This window comes from Petaurus breviceps, unplaced genomic scaffold (assembly GCF_028583685.1).
Source record: "Petaurus breviceps papuanus isolate PSGF00001 unplaced genomic scaffold, PetGlider_PUasm1.0 176, whole genome shotgun sequence".
NCBI classification, from domain to species: Eukaryota; Metazoa; Chordata; class Mammalia; order Diprotodontia; family Petauridae; genus Petaurus; species Petaurus breviceps.
The window spans coordinates 16024879-16036900 of NW_027185771.1; the positions used below are offsets into that span (position 1 = coordinate 16024879).

At 38.7% G+C, this 12022-nt stretch overlaps 1 protein-coding gene across 2 annotated transcripts in view; it reads left to right on the forward strand.

Moving 5' to 3' along the window:
- GFOD2 (Gfo/Idh/MocA-like oxidoreductase domain containing 2) overlaps positions 1-12022 on the forward strand; it is a 65270-nt gene that overhangs the window by 7622 nt on the left and 45626 nt on the right. The window lies entirely within an intron of this gene.

Genomic DNA, 12022 nt, shown 5'->3' on the forward strand with positions numbered 1-12022 from the left:
ATTCCTATGTAGACTATGGTAATGTTGAGGGAAGTGTTCTGATAAATGTGGTCAGTAATGTTGATTCAAAGAGCTGGGGACAACCCAAGATTAATAAATTCCTCCTTGCCTTGTGTTCTCCCTCACTGACTTGCCATGTTCTACCTTACCTCTCAGTGAATATGTGTAGAACTAGGTTAGCTGCATTGGCATTCAGAATGCTAAAAAGATCTTCAAAAGTAGGTTTAGGGAGTCATTGTGGATAAAACTAAATGACTGTTTTAGATTGAGAATCCTCTGCATATGGAGCTTCATGAGAAAAGAATGAAAGGTTTTGAATCCCTAAATTATAGCACCTAATAATGATTTCAATATTACTTGATTGATTTCCAACCAGTCATCATCACAGAACCTTTGCTAACAGATAAAGGAAAAAGTTTGTGGTATAGTTGGAAGGAGTAAGGAAAGAAGCAAACATTTGTTAAGCACCTACTGTATGTGCCAGGTATTGTGTTAAGTGCTTTACAGCCCTGGGATGTAGGTGCTATTATTATTATTTATAGCTTGGGAAACCGAGACAGACAGTGGTTAAGTGACTTACTCAGGGTTATAGTTAGTAAGTATCAAAGACTGGATTTGAACTGGGGTCTTCATGACTGCTGCCCAGCACTTTAGCCTCTAATCTGCCTCAACCACATTATTTGGAGTCACAGGACCTGGATTACAATTTTATTCACTCTCTCACTTTTCATAAGTTATTTAACTCTTTGAATCCTCATCTGTTAAAGGAAGGGGGTTGGATTAGATGATCTCTAAGATTCCTTCTCTCTCTGAATCTTATCCTAAATTCTTCAGCAAGGTGAACTGATGTCATCTAAAAAAATAAAGAATTGTAGTAGGAAGGAATGAAATAGTCCTACTTTGTTAAAAGATAGAAAATCCCTAATCTAGGTTCTATTTTTTCACAGTATCTGCTGAGAGAAGATGACTTGTAGGTCCCAGCTCTTTGTCCCTGTCATCAGCAGTTCTCACGTCAGCCTCGTGACAGGATGCCACCAAGTCTGTGACCTAAATAGCGCCTTCTGGAATGCTATGATCAGCCCTGGCAGATTAATCCCAGTTTTCTAAAGCCATTTATAGGGAGGGTTTTCTCCAGCTCACACCCTGCAATGGAGCATTAGGAATAAAAGCCACAAAGCATGTGACCTAAGTCATTTCCTGGTGCTGAAGTCATGCTTCTACAGGGACCACCATCCAATAAGTGGGAAAGGAAAAGGCAGCTCCATGAACTTTGTTGTTTTCTTAAAAATGTTTGTATTATTCATAGCTTCTGGTTCTTATAACATCATTAGTTATCCCAAGTATCCCTCTACTTCTTCCTCCGAGAGGCCCATCCCATAATCATATTTTTCAACGAAGAAAAATATCAGTCAATGTCCCCCTCCATAAGGGCTGGTCACCTAACCTCTGCCTGCTTCAGTTTCCTCATCTGCAAAACAGTGATAGTAACACCTACCTCCAAGGGCTGGCTGTCTCGAGGATCAAATGAAATATTCATAGAGCACCAGGTAAACCTTAAAGCATTATATAAATGCTATTGTTGCTATTAATGCTGTTGCTATCCTTGGCCTTCTTGAGACTTGGAGAAAAGCATAGCAACAGGTGAGGTTCTAATAGACTGGAGTTATAAAGACCAACACTGGTATTACCACACTTTGTAACTAAAGTGCAAGGTTAGCGTATGTGTCCTTATTTTCTCCTCTGTAAAACTGATCAAGCAATACTAAGAATCAGGAGGCATGATGGGTTAAAAAGTCAAGTCCTGTCTAGCATTCCTTCATATCCTTGATAGCATCTCTTGCATCAATCCTTGTCTTCTTTTACAACCACCTCAGTTTGAACTCTACAAGGCGCACTCAGAGGATATACCAGCAAACCTGAACGTTTTAGTAATACTGTGACATGAAACTAGGCAGTTAGAGCCATTCAAAAACCTGAAGCTTATTTCTAACAGTGCATCTTGTACCGATTTTATAGATTCAAAGCATCTTGTAAATATGGGAAATTGAAGCAAGTGTGCATGCACACACACACATACATCCTTCTTGTGTGGAGAGCATTACTCCTGTTAAAACAAGATGTGAGCCTGAAATACAGAAAAAAATTTAAAAGAAAAAATGATTTCCCCATGCCAAATGAATCTGTGCAGGAGCCAGGATTTGCTTTGGTTTCCCAGGCCAAACTCAGCACTAGAGGTCAGCTCTACTTCCTTTTTGGGATTAGCCTTTTTTTAAAGCTGAAAATAATCTTTGCCTTAAAACTTTCCCATAGAACCACCTCAGTCTCATGCTCTGTTTTTTACTCCCTTTAGGGATTTACTAGAAATTAGGCAGGAAGGAAAAAATCTTAAAGCCAAACAATTCTTTACTAACATGTAAAAAGTCTTTTTTTCTTGCCAGTCTCAGAATGTGATTATCTCCATAAGAAGGGGAAGGAAGGAGGGAAGGGAGCAGAAGTTTGTTTTCACCTGTCTTGCTGGGAGAGCAGTAGGCAGCAGAGGGCAAGCACAGGACCTGAGCTCTTTGTTTGCACCCTTTTCCAAGGTCTCAGAAAGGCAGTAGCTCCCCAGGTGGTTAGGCCTGGTTGTTAACTCTTCTGGAAGCCTGTTCTTCTTACCAGCCTGGCTTCATATTAACTCAGTTCATAAAACACTTTGGATTATTTTATATACTAGTAAATATGTTATAACACTTTAGGCATTATATTTCATTGCATATGCTTTTTCATTCCCAGATCTTAGATTCGTTCTATTAGGGCTTTAAAAGTCTTAAGATACTGTGGTTGATTTACTCAGGACATTGCCCATTGTGCTAGTCTTGTTGTTTCGTAAATAAATTCCTTTGGGCTTCTCTTTGACTACAGCTGGGTGGGCACCTTGGGTTTGCCAGTACGAGAAAATGACTAGTGCTTGGTTTTGTGGACAGTAAAATCTCTAACTAAAAACCTTTTTGAGGTTTTGAAAACAAATACTGGTTGCTAGAATTTGCAAAGAATTTCCTCTCAACTAAGTAGCAAGGAAATAAAAACTCTAGGTTATATATAGGATTTGGAGCTAAAAAGGACAATAGAGGTCACATAGCCCAACCCCTCATTTTATAAATGTAGAAAAAGGCTTAGATTGGGGGAATAACTTGGTTTACATAACTAGCAAGTAGCAGCTTTGAGATTTTAGCCTAGATCTTCTGACTCTCCCCTTTGTGTTTTCTATCACATCTTGTAGTTCTTCAAATCTACCTCACTGCTTTTGGGTCATCATCGATTAAAAAAAATCAGAATTTATTGAGTGCCTACTGTTTTTAACCAAAAATTGTGATAACATGGTCTGACAAAAGATACTGTTTCTTTCCAAGCCTTCTTAAAAATGCCCTTTCCTTTAAAAATTAGAACTATTTCATAGAATACAGGATAGGTGTATGTGTGTGTACAAACACACGCACAAACACTTCTCTTCCTCCTCCATTTCTTTTTTTTACCTCAGACCATTGTATCTCACAGTTTACTTTCTGAAGCATCAATGTATTCTCAGGGTTGTCTTGTTTGGGACAGTTTAGCTGCTGCTTCTTACATCTCATTTCTTGAAAACTGTCTTTCTAGTCTACAACTAGGTCATCTGTAATTAGTCCTTGAAGAAGTCCTCAAACCACCCATGAAAGACGAGTTAGCCTTATTTGAAGATGATGTTTCTGTTGATAGATCGGATTTTTGCTTATTGCAGAGTGTGGATGAGCTAAGAGAAAAGCTCTAGCAGGGAACAGATGAATTATTCCTACTATTCAGATAGTAGATTCTTTGCAGGTCATGTTATATTCTATCACTGTAGAAGGGCTCCCTGCCTCTTGGTTACAAATCAGTTTACTGTTTATTAAATCATAGAATCATAGCATTTTAGAGCCAGGGGTACATTAACTCTTTTATTTTACAAGTAAAAGGACTGAAGGCCCTGTACAAGATCAGATAGGTAGGCTTCCTGATTCTTAGTGCCATAGTCCACCATATGACCCTGCTTCTTATAAGGTAGTTTTCTGAATTTGAAGTTGACTTCTTTCTTTAAAAAGAAACTGGTACCTCTATAGTTTGTCACTATTCTGAGTAAATGTGCTTCTTTATATAAATCATGATTCTTAATGTCCGACTCATCTTAAATTGTCTTTTATGGAAACAGTTTCCTTTCATTAATGCTCTGTGGATATGAAGCATGAAGTATCAGCATTAAAGGTGTAGGTTACCGAAAAGACCTCAGAGAAAGGCGTGAGGGGCTTCAGACAGACTAGCAGATTACCAATAAAGAGCTCTTTAGGCCATCATCAGAGGGCTATGACTGGGAAAGAAGGGTTACGAAGCAAGTGTAAGAGATAATCCCTGGAAATCCCAGATGCCCTAATAGGGCTCTTAAAGGAAGGTGCCTATCACATTAGGTGGATAACCTTTGGAGGATTTATAGGGAGAATAGAATGAGGAGGGCTGGATGTGTTGGAGTCAGCACTGGTGGAGGGATACCCACCCTGATACATGGTAGATCTAGCTAACAGATCTCTTGAAACACTGAAGTATGGGAAGAGTTTGATCCTTGCCCATATCTGTGTGTCTGGTCCTTTGGAGTATGCATGAACCTAAAATAATGCCTTTGAATTTTCCATAGAAATGAAGCTCTCCCTTTAGGTACCAGTGGTTTTATTCAAACCATTAAAAAAAATGTTGACCTCTGTGGCAACTACTGTGCTTTGTCTACACAAAGTGTTGAGAGGGAGATTTTCCTGGCTATTGATGTTGGGTATTTATTCACAATGAAGCCCATTCTGCAGCTGGGCTTCCTTGATGTGCTTCTGGCCACCCGCCCGTTCTTGCCTCCTTTGGTTGACCTTATAGTACAGTAAATGCTTTGATAGCTTTCATAGCCACAGCTTGTTTATTAAACTCACTGTGGTAAAGGAATTGAGGAAGCTCATTTGGGAGAGATATTGTGGTTTGGGGACAAAGTCTTTGCATGTGAATCAAATACCTATGCTTAGAACTAAGAGTGGGCAAACATGAAGTGTCCTTTCCCATGGAAGCAAGTGCTGTGGATTGTCAGGCCTTCACATCTGGGAAATCATTTAATTAAATTCAACAAACATTTATTAAGTCCCTAGAAAGTCATTTTACGTCTACGTTGTTCTTGTGCCTGTGATGATTATTTCTCCAACTTGATTGAAAGATTCTTTTGACAAATCACTTACTGTCTCTAGGCCTCAGTTTCCTCCTCTGTAAAATGAAGGGTTTGGATTTTCTCTCAGATCTCTTCAAATTTAAATTCTATAAATCCATGTCTTAATTCTGTACATTCTCCATTGGGCCTTGTTCATGGTGGGTGCTTATTAAATGTTTGCTGATTAGACTAGTTTACTGTATTGCATCAGAAAAGCATTAATTATGGTAAATTTTTAATGACAAAGTCATGAATGCTGGTGTATTGAATAGATGCTGCCTCTATTGCAAAAAAACAGGATGTGGGTGTGTTAAAGACTCATAAAACCTATTTGGAGTTTAAAATCTGTCTTTTCTTGAAGTCTCAACCTGAAAATGAAGTTTGAACAGAGTTTTAATTGTTTGATTGATTAGAAGAAATTAAGATGAGGTATTTTTTTTAAGGTTCTAAAGAATCACTTCATGATCTTCAAGTAACATTTTTTGTTCTCTTACAGATGTTTCTACTAAGTGTAAGATTATGAGTAAAAATGAAAAAAAAAAATCACCTTCCAGTTGATTCCCATGACCAGAGTTCACAAATCCATAAGAGCTACCGCTTCATGGGATAATGGAAATGTGAAAAAGCATCAGGGCTTTTTGTTTTGTCCTAAGGCATTGAGAGTTACTTATTACATTTGGTTAGTATCACATATTCTAATGAATAAAGAGCTGATCGAAGAGACAGGAAGATCTAGATTCAGGTCCTGCCTCTTGACTTTGTGACTGTGTGCAAGTCACTTAATCACTCACTTGCTCTAGGCAAGATTTCAAGAAAGTGAGTTTCTGAGAGGGTGCCAACCTGCCCTGGTAGAGGAAGTTTCCTCATCTTGGTTTTCTCTATATGGATGAAAGCATGGGTCCAACCCCTTACCTACAGTTTATTTAGCCAATGACACACTTGCCTTTCAGTCAGATTTTAGTACTTTTTACAATCACTGCTCTGTTTTATGTTAATTTAAAAATTCAGTTTCAAAGTTTTCATAAACATGAACAACCATGTGTTTGCATTAACAGAATTCCCAAACTACAAAGATCTAATACATATAGGGAGGGGGGGAGAGAATAAACATTTATAGAACACCTACTATGTGCCAGGTACTGTGCTAAGTGCTTTTTACAAATATTAACTCATTTAATCCTCACAGCAATTCTGTGAAGTAGGTGTTGTTTTTATTCCCATTTTACAGTTGAGGACACTTAAGGTTAAATGATTTGCCCAACATCACACAGCCCATTCCACTTCTGTTTAGCCTTAATTGTTAGGAAGTTTTTCCTTCCATGGAGCAAGTGCTGCTTCTTTGTAATTTCTACAAAGTGCTCCTAATTATTCAATCTGGGAAAAATTCTGCAACAGGTCATGCTTGGAATGACCTCCCTCATCTCTGCTGGTTGAAATCCTTCCCTTCTAAGATGTAACTCAGGGCTACCTCCTCCATGAAGCCTTCTTTGATTCCCCAAGTGAAAGTCACATTTTCTAGAGCATTTTGTTTCTCCTTAATCCCATCATATTTTTCCATGTGTTTTATTTAAGTGTATATATGTCACATCTCTTCCCTGAATTCTCAATACCAACCATGGAGCCTTATAATTAGAAAGTAATCAAATGGTTACTGCATTGAATTTAGTGTATTTTAATTTGGTTCTTAACTTTGAAAACTGTTTACATATCAGTGAAATGTATACCACATAGTACCCATTGATTTCTCCCCACTGTATTAGAGTTCAGGGGATAGAAGTGGGAGGGATTCCTGACCAGTGCCTTGTGAAAAGTACTTTTGGTTTATTTGAACATACAGAAATGGGTGGGGGGGGGAGAATGGAACCCCGGCTTTGTAGATTTTTGATTCTGTGACTGCTCTTCAACATTTTATTATGGACTTGTTGGAATTGTGGTCTTCCTGTTCACCTACATCTTCAGGCACATGTAAATGGCAACCTCCTTTAACTTAAAAAATACCATTAGGTTTCTAATATATTCAGTAACACTGTTTTACTCTCAGGGAGATAAAATCTGTCTAAAACAAGATCCTTAGCCTCATGGAGCTCATACAGTCCAGCAGGGGCATAAGAGATAGACACAGATAACTATAACATACAATATTATGTGATAGGTAAATTAGAGAAGTGAAAAACAAGATATTTATATGATGGAGGAGTATGAGGTCACCCTGGATTACAGGTTGCCAGACTCTTCTGTTTTTGTAGTTCAGGGGAGCTAAGAATGATTTTTTTTTTACATTTTAAAATATAAGGATCATTCTTCGCTCACTGACTTTGCAAGAACTGGCCACCAGTTGGTACTCTCTGCTGACCTCTAATATGGTATGTCCAAAACATACTTTCTCCTTATACTCTTCCCCCTCCCAGTACCTAAACAGGTAGCTCTTTCCCTATTACTACAAAGGTAATAAAGTGCCCACCAGAAATTATACACAAGAGCCCCCTTAACCCTGCTAGAGGGGACCCCTACTGGGTTCCTTGGAAACCACCTAATAGGCTCCAGTAGTAAAGAAATGTTTCACCTGTGTTGCTAAAACATGCCACAGATTCCCACGGATTCAGGTCTGTTTATGTTTGTATTCAAGGCTTTGCTAAGGGACTATGGCTTCGCTTTGCTTCAGTAGAAATAATACTAATGCTTTGTTTCAATAGAATAATACTGAGAATTCTTTGCTTCAGTAGAATAATACTGAGAATGTTTTGTTTGAACAGAAATAATACTGGGAATGCTTTGCCTTAATAAGAATAATACTGAGAACATTTTGCCTCAATAGACACAATGCTGATACTCTGTTGCTACCGGTAGCAATCACATTGTCTATAAAATTATGTCTAGCAGAAAGCTCAATGCTTGTCTTTCAGTCTGAGAGGCAGTCCCGGCCGGTTAATAAACACTCCTATCCAATTATAGTTGGCCTAGCTGCCCTGTTATATCTCGGTGTCCATTACAGGTAACACCATTCTCCCAGGTTTTCAGAATCACAAACCAAGAGTTATCCTAGACTTGTCACTGTCTCTCAGCTCCCATATCCATGCTATTGCTAAGGCCTGTCGATTTCACCTCTGCAACATCTCTCCAATATACCCCTTCTCTCCTCTGACACTGTTACTCCCCTGATAAAGGTCCTTATCCCTTCATGCCTAGACTGTTGCTATAGTCTGATGGCAGGGTCTGCCTGCTTCAAGTCTCAATACTCCAGTCAATCCTTCATTCAACCACTAAAGTGATTTTCCTAAAGGGCAGGTCAAACTATATCATCTCCCTATTCAATAATCTTCACTGACCCCTTATTGCCTCCACAGTCAAATACAAAATGCTGTTTGCCATTCAGAGCATTTCATAACCTAGCCCCCTCTCATCATTCCAGTTTTCTTACACCTTACTTTCCTCCATATTCTTTGATTCAGGCTGTTCTACAAACAAGACACTCCATCTCTTGGCTCTGGGTGTTTTCTCTGGCTGTTCCCCATAGTTCTCCCTCTTCCAGTCCCACTACTGATCTCCTTGGCTTGCTTTAAATCCCAGATGAAAAGTCCCGTTTTCTATAGGAAGCCTTCCCCAACTCCTCTTAATTCCACTGCCTTGTATATATTTGTTTGTATGTCTTCCGTATGAGACTGTAAACTCCTTGAGGGCAAGGGCTGTCTTTTGCCTCTTTTTTTGATCCCCACTTGGTACACACTAGGTGCTTAACAAATGTTTATTAATTGATTTTACTGGGACCTAGTTTTGCCAACTCCTGAACTACAGGGATCAGAGATACTTCCTGGAGGATATGACATTTGAATTGTACTTTAAAGGAGTTTGATGATTAAAGAGAGAGTGAGGGAATTCCAAGTTTTGGAAACAGCCAGATAAGGGTATGGAGGCAAGAAAGTTTACTGCTTTCCCTAGGTTCTTAGAAATGAATTAAAAATAACCACACACAATTTTCTGCAAAGCCCTTTTTTTTTTCTTTTTGGAGGGGGGAAGGCAGGGCAATTGGGGTTAAGTGACTTGCCCAAGGTCACATAGCTAGTAAGTGTTAAGTGTCTGAGGTTGGATTTGAACTCAGGTCCTCCTGACTCCAGGACCAGTGCTCTATTCACTGTTCCACTTAGCCACCCCTGCAAAGCCTTTTGGTCTTTAGAGGCATAGGGACACAAAAGCAGTTCTTTACACATTCAGTATTCCACAAATATTTACTAAGTGAAAAGCATCATATTTCTACAAACTCATCTACAAAACAAAATATCTGATTTCTTTAGGTTACTTTATTGACATTAAAAAATTAAAATAGGGGGCAGCTAGGTCGTGCAGTGAGTAAAGTGCCGGCCCCGGAGTCAGGAGGACCCGAGTTCGGTTCCAGGCTCAGACACTTAACACCTACACAAAAAAACTAGCTGTGTAACCTTGGGCAAGTTACTTAACCCCAATTGCCCTCCAAAAAGGCAAAAAAAAAACCAAACACAAAACTATAATTGCCAGCTGATATGCCAGACATTGTTTGACCTTTTTTTAGGACATAAACACAAATGAATTTATTTCTGTGTTCTTGTTTTGGGCTTCTGTCAAACAATATATATTTTAGATGATAAGTTGTGAGCCTTATGATTATTGTTTTTTCTGTCCCCTGAATAACTGGGCAGTGCTACAGGTTTATAGTGAAGATTTGGTTTTTCTCTTTTTTATGCATTTGCTAAAGGCTCCTTTCCAAAAATCTGGGACACAGAATAAAAAATGAGAAAGAGTTGGTGTCCCATCCAAACCATTCACCCTGCAGGCTGTGCTTTGTTGTTGTTTAGTAGATTTTTTGTGACCCCCCCCCCTTGGGATTTTGATAAAGATACTGGAAGTTTGTCATTTCCTTCTCTGGCTCATTTTACAGATGAGGAAACTGAAGCAAACGGGGTGCAGTAACTTGACCAGGGTCACAAAGCTAGGAAGTATCTGAGGCTGGATTTGAACAGAGATCCTCTTGACTCCAGAGCTGGCTATCTGTTGTGCCAAGGGGTAGTGCTAGATGCTCTTCATTTCAGTGCTTTGTGAAAAATGTTCTTATAGCTTCCTTGGGAGATTTTTTTTTATGTCTTGTTATGTTTAAATAAAAGAAATTGGCATCAGTATATGCTTATTTCATATATGCTTTATACTGTAAGTTAATTGTCCATCTCCCCTGGAATCTTTGCCATTCCTCACACTTAATAATTCATCTTCTATCTAAGGTTCTGCATAGACTTCCTCCTGCGTAGAGATGAAGTTTCTTTTCTTCCTTACATCTTAGAACACCTGGCTTCCTTCCAAGCCTGGTGTCACCTTTTCCATGAATCCCTTCCTGATCCCTCCAGCTGCTAGTGCCTCTCGACCTTTTGTGTAGCAGTGTTCATAGCCTCCCCCTCTAGAATGGAAGAGGAGCAGTTTCATTTTTGTCTTCATTTCCCTAGTGCCTAACACGGTGTCTGATGTACAGTAAGCTGTTCATAAGTGCCTGTTGATTGATTGTCATTATGTTTGTCTTTCTGAGATTAGAGAACATTAATTTTTGGAGAGTCAGAAAGAAAAGCAGTAAAAATTGAACAACATAAGAAACTGACTTGCTTTTCAGAATTCTTCAAAACATTCCATATGTGTATCAGTTAAAATTCAGCTAAATGGGTTTATTGTGTCCTCTAGGTAGGTGCTTTATAGTCGGATAAAATGAAGATTTGCTTTGACAAAAGGAAAATAAAATGCATGGAGTGAAAACGTAGGCACTCACCATTAGGAAAGCTGGAAAGGTATTGCAGCCACAGTGGTGTGGGCAGTGAGGAGATTGTCTTGAGGACATATTGTCATGGCAAATGGGATAGAGATCTTATCTAAGTGGTGAGGTAAATTTGGAAAAGGGACTCGATACAGTGATAACATCTCTAGAATAGTTTCTTTGTGCCAAATCAGATCAGATAAGTACTTTGTTAGTCTCATAGAAAGCATTTACTGCAGAGAAAGTTTGACAGTTATTTGGATGCATGATCATTCTTTTCTTTTTTTCATTTTTCAAATGCTTTATTAACTTCTGATTTACATCATTCATTTCTGCCAGATTTTGAGTTACAAATTTTCTCCCCGTTTTTCCCCTACCCACCGCCCCAAAATAGCAGTCCCACAGGATATCCCCTCCACCAATATGCTCTCTCCCATATTTTCTCCCATACCCCTTTCTATTTTTCCAGTAGGGCATGGTGAATCTCTGTGCCCCAGTGCCTGTATATATTACTTCCCAATTACATGTGAAATAGTATTAATAATAGTGTATATATATATATATATATATTTAAACATTTGATTTTAAAACTTTAAATTCCAGATTCATTCCCTTCCTCCCTTGTCACCCACCCTTACTGGAAAGATAAGCAGTTCAGTATAGGTTGTACATGTGTAGCTAATGCAAAACATTAACATAGTAGATATATTGTAAAAGACTAACTATGTTTCCCTCCCTCCAATGCCTGATCATTCTGCCCATGACACAAGACACAGTCTGTCTCTTCCTTCCTGTCCTATCCCATGAAGTGTTTATCCATGGCTTTCTGTCTTTCTGTGCATGCATTTTAAATCTTTTTAACTGTATACAGTGCTAAGCACCAAGTAGGCATTCAGTGAATCTTGTTGGTAAGAACAAAGAACAAAATTTTCTGAAAACTTAGTCTTACACCATTCAGGTCATATTGGATTCTCACATTTAATGGGTGAATATTAGGGGAAATTTGTTTCTTCAATCTTGGAGAATCAAGGCAA